This window comes from Hyla sarda, unplaced genomic scaffold, assembly GCF_029499605.1.
Source record: "Hyla sarda isolate aHylSar1 unplaced genomic scaffold, aHylSar1.hap1 scaffold_2303, whole genome shotgun sequence".
In the NCBI taxonomy this organism is placed as follows: domain Eukaryota; kingdom Metazoa; phylum Chordata; class Amphibia; order Anura; family Hylidae; genus Hyla; species Hyla sarda.
In genome coordinates this window covers 37,816-44,755 of record NW_026608984.1, presented here as the reverse complement: position 1 = coordinate 44,755, position 6,940 = coordinate 37,816, and the positions used below count along the sequence as shown (strand labels likewise).

Below are 6,940 nucleotides of genomic sequence, written 5' to 3'. Positions count from 1 at the left end.
CCTCTTACTTTTTTTTCAAGTTTTTTTACGTTTTTCTCCTTTTCGCCTCTTTTCTGGGCGTATTATTCTTCTTTTTCTTCTTTTTTTTCGTCTAATGCATACCCCATCAGTGCAGCAATGCTTATTCAATACCGCCAGCAGATGGAGACACTGGGGGATAATTTTCTAAGGATTTATACTGATTTTTCCTGTCTGAATTTGTCGCACAGAAAGTTGCAGGCCAAATATGTGTGACATTTCTGCGACTTTAGCTTCTAGAGCATTTTTACAACATTATACATAGGTGCTGAATACATAAAAAGCGACTGTTCAGCGACAGACAAGTCGCATCGGCTGAAAGTAGGCCAGAATGTCAGTCCATGTTGGAGCAGGTTTAGATACAGTCTAAAGTATAGATCTCAAAGTCTGTGCACAGAATTTAGCAAGGGCCTCGCACCTTCTGATGCATCAGGTAGGTGCACAATAGCATAGCCTAACCCTCTGTACTTTGGTCTATATTGATGCGGGACATAGACAGCCAGCTGATGACCAAGCCATTAGTGCAATGGATGGCTGGAAGCATTTGTCTTTGCCTTTGCAATACCACAGAAGCAATGCATGGTCAATGTACAGCAATGACACACCTGTGTGAACAGCCAGGAGACCCCCCCCCCCCCCCCATGTTATGTTACATAGTTACATAGTTAGTACGGTCGAAAAAAGACATATGTCCATCAAGTTCAACCAGGGAATTAAGGGGTAGGGGTGTGGCGCGATATTGGGGAAGGGATGAGATTTTATATTTCTTCATAAGCATTAATCTTATTTTGTCAATTAGGAACATTCAGCACCCACCCGCTATCAAGGCAGCTGCCTATCATGTCATGCCCTACCTGCACAGGTGTGCTGGCTACTCAAATGATCCAATTAAGGAGGCCATTTAGTCAGCAGCAGCAGAAGTCCTGTGCCTGGACGCTCCAACAGCGGCCAGACACAAGCAGAAGCAGCAGAAGCAGCAGCAGCAGCACCACCTTTTGTTTTTTGGCTGCAGCAGCAAGGCCCACAGGGCTGGCTAGCTGGCTAGCCAGCAAGCAGGTAGCAATGAAAGTAGGAATCTTTCTTTTTAACCCTGTAAGGGGGTGGTGCACTGTACCCGAAGATACTGCCATATCGGGTCAATGCATAAGGCGACGGAAGCAAGCTTCGAAATCGGCCCCCGTTCTCAAAAATCCATTTAATATATGGTCCCCAGATAGGGGACGTATCAGATATTAAACTGATAAGAACAGATACTACACTTGATCTTAGCCAAAAGGCCGAGAAGCGATAACCGTGAAAGGGGCGGGCCCAACAAGGTCCCCTTCATGGGCACTATCACTGCTTGCTGTCAGGGAGGCTGCCAGACAATTTTCCATGCACACTCTGGGCTGGGGGGCAGTCAACCACCAGTACACACAGCAGAACCTAAACCCATACCATTATTGCTAAGCAGCAAGACAGGGGCCCATTGCACTCCCACGGGGCCTTTTTAAATGCAATCCATAACCCGGATTTGCCAGGAACCCTTCTTACTCCTCCTACTTGCATGTGACACTGGGCTTAGGATCTGCATAGGAAACACACACACAAGCACACACCTACCTTTGTTGCCTGCAGATGCCTCCTTGGCTGTCCCCAAACGGTATCAAACCAACACCCACGGGAAGCTGTAAGCATAGAGGACATGCCTGCACCCCATTGGACTTACCTGTGTGGGTTAAATCCGGGTTATTTGACAACCTATGGCGGTGATGGTTCTGCTCAGGCAGAGCAGTGCTGATGCTCCTCATAAAGCTGTCGCTGCTGTGAAGGTTCTAGGTGACATCACAAATCCCTATGGTTACATACACAACAAAGCTGGGTTGTTGTTGTTTACACTCTGCAAGGCCTGTGGAAGTGAGTGACATCATAGCACTGTAGTTCTGAGGGTTCTAGATGGATGCAACAATCTCCTGTTGCTTCTATGAAGGCCATAATAGACGACATCACCAAACAGCTCCATAGTCACATACACAGCAAAGGAGAGATGTTGTTTACACCTAGTGATGTCAGTGGTATTGAGTGACATCACAGCACAGTGCTAAGGCTCCTGGGCCTGGACACAGCAGCGGCTGCAATATCTCAACGGAGAATACGTTTATATATATGTGTGTGTGTGCGCGTATATATATATATATATATATATATATATATATATATATATATATATATATATTTCTCCGCCGAAATCACTTTTAAACCCATTTCCACCTTTTTTTCCCTTCTCTTCCTCTTACTTTTTTTTCACGTTTTTTTACGTTTTTCTCCTTTTCGCCTCTTTTCTGGGCGTATTATTCTTCTTTTTCTTCTTTTTTTTCGTCTAATGCATACCCCATCAGTGCAGCAATGCTTATTCAATACCGCCAGCAGATGGAGACACTGGGGGATAATTTTCTAAGGATTTATACTGATTTTTCCTGTCTGAATTTGTCGCACAGAAAGTTGCAGGCCAAATATGTGTGACATTTCTGCGACTTTAGCTTCTAGAGCATTTTTACAACATTATACATAGGTGCTGAATACATAAAAAGCGACTGTTCAGCGACAGACAAGTCGCATCGGCTGAAAGTAGGCCAGAATGTCAGTCCATGTTGGAGCAGGTTTAGATACAGTCTAAAGTATAGATCTCAAAGTCTGTGCACAGAATTTAGCAAGGGCCTCGCACCTTCTGATGCATCAGGTAGGTGCACAATAGCATAGCCTAACCCTCTGTACTTTGGTCTATATTGATGCGGGACATAGACAGCCAGCTGATGACCAATCCATTAGTGCAATGGATGGCTGGAAGCATTTGTCTTTGCCTTTGCAATACCACAGAAGCAATGCATGGTCAATGTACAGCAATGACACACCTGTGTGAACAGCCAGGAGACCCCCCCCCCCCCCCCATGTTATGTTACATAGTTACATAGTTAGTACGGTCGAAAAAAGACATATGTCCATCAAGTTCAACCAGGGAATTAAGGGGTAGGGGTGTGGCGCGATATTGGGGAAGGGATGAGATTTTATATTTCTTCATAAGCATTAATCTTATTTTGTCAATTAGGAACATTCAGCACCCACCCGCTATCAAGGCAGCTGCCTATCATGTCATGCCCTACCTGCACAGGTGTGCTGGCTACTCAAATGATCCAATTAAGGAGGCCATTTAGTCAGCAGCAGCAGAAGTCCTGTGCCTGGACGCTCCAACAGCGGCCAGACACAAGCAGAAGCAGCAGAAGCAGCAGCAGCACCACCTTTTGTTTTTTGGCTGCAGCAGCAAGGCCCACAGGGCTGGCTAGCTGGCTAGCCAGCAAGCAGGTAGCAATGAAAGTAGGAATCTTTCTTTTTAACCCTGTAAGGGGGTGGTGCACTGTACCCGAAGATACTGCCATATCGGGTCAATGCATAGGGCGACGGAAGCAAGCTTCGAAATCGGCCCCCGTTCTCAAAAATCCATTTAATATATGGTCCCCAGATAGGGGACGTATCAGATATTAAACTGATAAGAACAGATACTACACTTGATCTTAGCCAAAAGGCCGAGAAGCGATAACCGTGAAAGGGGCGGGCCCAACAAGGTCCCCTTCATGGGTACTATCACTGCTTGCTGTCAGGGAGGCTGCCAGACAATTTTCCATGCACACTCTGGGCTGGGGGGCAGTCAACCACCAGTACACACAGCAGAACCTAAACCCATACCATTATTGCTAAGCAGCAAGACAGGGGCCCATTGCACTCCCACGGGGCCTTTTTAAATGCAATCCATAACCCGGATTTGCCAGGAACCCTTCTTACTCCTCCTACTTGCATGTGACACTGGGCTTAGGATCTGCATAGGAAACACACACACAAGCACACACCTATCTTTGTTGCCTGCAGATGCCTCCTTGGCTGTCCCCAAACGGTATCAAACCAACACCCACGGGAAGCTGTAAGCATAGAGGACATGCCTGCACCCCATTGGACTTACCTGTGTGGGTTAAATCCGGGTTATTTGACAACCTATGGCGGTGATGGTTCTGCTCAGGCAGAGCAGTGCTGATGCTCCTCATAAAGCTGTCGCTGCTGTGAAGGTTCTAGGTGACATCACAAATCCCTATGGTTACATACACAACAAAGCTGGGTTGTTGTTGTTTACACTCTGCAAGGCCTGTGGAAGTGAGTGACATCATAGCACTGTAGTTCTGAGGGTTCTAGATGGATGCAACAATCTCCTGTTGCTTCTATGAAGGCCATAATAGACGACATCACCAAACAGCTCCATAGTCACATACACAGCAAAGGAGAGATGTTGTTTACACCTAGTGATGTCAGTGGTATTGAGTGACATCACAGCACAGTGCTAAGGCTCCTGGGCCTGGACACAGCAGCGGCTGCAATATCTCAACGGAGAATACGTTTATATATATGTGTGTGTGCGCGTATATATATATATATATATATATATATATATATATATATATATTTCTCCGCCGAAATCACTTTTAAACCCATTTCCACCTTTTTTTCCCTTCTCTTCCTCTTACTTTTTTTTCACGTTTTTTTACGTTTTTCTCCTTTTCGCCTCTTTTCTGGGCGTATTATTCTTCTTTTTCTTCTTTTTTTTCGTCTAATGCATACCCCATCAGTGCAGCAATGCTTATTCAATACCGCCAGCAGATGGAGACACTGGGGGATAATTTTCTAAGGATTTATACTGATTTTTCCTGTCTGAATTTGTCGCACAGAAAGTTGCAGGCCAAATATGTGTGACATTTCTGCGACTTTAGCTTCTAGAGCATTTTTACAACATTATACATAGGTGCTGAATACATAAAAAGCGACTGTTCAGCGACAGACAAGTCGCATCGGCTGAAAGTAGGCCAGAATGTCAGTCCATGTTGGAGCAGGTTTAGATACAGTCTAAAGTATAGATCTCAAAGTCTGTGCACAGAATTTAGCAAGGGCCTCGCACCTTCTGATGCATCAGGTAGGTGCACTATAGCATAGCCTAACCCTCTGTACTTTGGTCTATATTGATGCGGGACATAGACAGCCAGCTGATGACCAATCCATTAGTGCAATGGATGGCTGGAAGCATTTGTCTTTGCCTTTGCAATACCACAGAAGCAATGCATGGTCAATGTACAGCAATGACACACCTGTGTGAACAGCCAGGAGACCCCCCCCCCCCCCCCCCATGTTATGTTACATAGTTACATAGTTAGTACGGTCGAAAAAAGACATATGTCCATCAAGTTCAACCAGGGAATTAAGGGGTAGGGGTGTGGCGCGATATTGGGGAAGGGATGAGATTTTATATTTCTTCATAAGCATTAATCTTATTTTGTCAATTAGGAACATTCAGCACCCACCCGCTATCAAGGCAGCTGCCTATCATGTCATGCCCTACCTGCACAGGTGTGCTGGCTACTCAAATGATCCAATTAAGGAGGCCATTTAGTCAGCAGCAGCAGAAGTCCTGTGCCTGGACGCTCCAACAGCGGCCAGACACAAGCAGAAGCAGCAGAAGCAGCAGCAGCAGCAAGGCCCACAGGGCTGGCTAGCTGGCTAGCCAGCAAGCAGGTAGCAATGAAAGTAGGAATCTTTCTTTTTAACCCTGTAAGGGGGTGGTGCACTGTACCCGAAGATACTGCCATATCGGGTCAATGCATAGGGCGACGGAAGCAAGCTTCGAAATCGGCCCCCGTTCTCAAAAATCCATTTAATATATGGTCCCCAGATAGGGGACGTATCAGATATTAAACTGATAAGAACAGATACTACACTTGATCTTAGCCAAAAGGCCGAGAAGCGATAACCGTGAAAGGGGCGGGCCCAACAAGGTCCCCTTCATGGGCACTATCACTGCTTGCTGTCAGGGAGGCTGCCAGACAATTTTCCATGCACACTCTGGGCTGGGGGGCAGTCAACCACCAGTACACACAGCAGAACCTAAACCCATACCATTATTGCTAAGCAGCAAGACAGGGGCCCATTGCACTCCCACGGGGCCTTTTTAAATGCAATCCATAACCCGGATTTGCCAGGAACCCTTCTTACTCCTCCTACTTGCATGTGACACTGGGCTTAGGATCTGCATAGGAAACACACACACAAGCACACACCTACCTTTGTTGCCTGCAGATGCCTCCTTGGCTGTCCCCAAACGGTATCAAACCAACACCCACGGGAAGCTGTAAGCATAGAGGACATGCCTGCACCCCATTGGACTTACCTGTGTGGGTTAAATCCGGGTTATTTGACAACCTATGGCGGTGATGGTTCTGCTCAGGCAGAGCAGTGCTGATGCTCCTCATAAAGCTGTCGCTGCTGTGAAGGTTCTAGGTGACATCACAAATCCCTATGGTTACATACACAACAAAGCTGGGTTGTTGTTGTTTACACTCTGCAAGGCCTGTGGAAGTGAGTGACATCATAGCACTGTAGTTCTGAGGGTTCTAGATGGATGCAACAATCTCCTGTTGCTTCTATGAAGGCCATAATAGACGACATCACCAAACAGCTCCATAGTCACATACACAGCAAAGGAGAGATGTTGTTTACACCTAGTGATGTCAGTGGTATTGAGTGACATCACAGCACAGTGCTAAGGCTCCTGGGCCTGGACACAGCAGCGGCTGCAATATCTCAACGGAGAATACGTTTATATATATGTGTGTGTGTGCGCGTATATATATATATATATATATATATATATATATATATATATATATATATATTCTCCGCCGAAATCACTTTTAAACCCATTTCCACCTTTTTTTCCCTTCTCTTCCTCTTACTTTTTTTTCACGTTTTTTTACGTTTTTCTCCTTTTCGCCTCTTTTCTGGGCGTATTCTTCTTCTTTTTCTTCTTTTTTTTCGTCTAATGCATACCCCATCAGTGCAGCAATGCTTATTC

General features: G+C 45.7%; 3 non-coding genes across 3 annotated transcripts; all 3 read right to left on the bottom strand.

The window, feature by feature from the left end:
- Positions 1–1,116: 1,116 nt before the first annotated feature.
- Positions 1,117–1,307, bottom strand: LOC130322055 (U2 spliceosomal RNA). Its single transcript, XR_008867650.1, has one exon. It is a non-coding gene; the product is annotated as a U2 spliceosomal RNA (small nuclear RNA).
- A 2,092-nt stretch (positions 1,308–3,399) lies between these two features.
- Positions 3,400–3,590, bottom strand: LOC130322053 (U2 spliceosomal RNA). Its single transcript, XR_008867648.1, has one exon. It is a non-coding gene; the product is annotated as a U2 spliceosomal RNA (small nuclear RNA).
- A 2,056-nt stretch (positions 3,591–5,646) lies between these two features.
- Positions 5,647–5,837, bottom strand: LOC130322052 (U2 spliceosomal RNA). Its single transcript, XR_008867647.1, has one exon. It is a non-coding gene; the product is annotated as a U2 spliceosomal RNA (small nuclear RNA).
- Between the last annotated feature and the right edge of the window lie 1,103 nt (positions 5,838–6,940).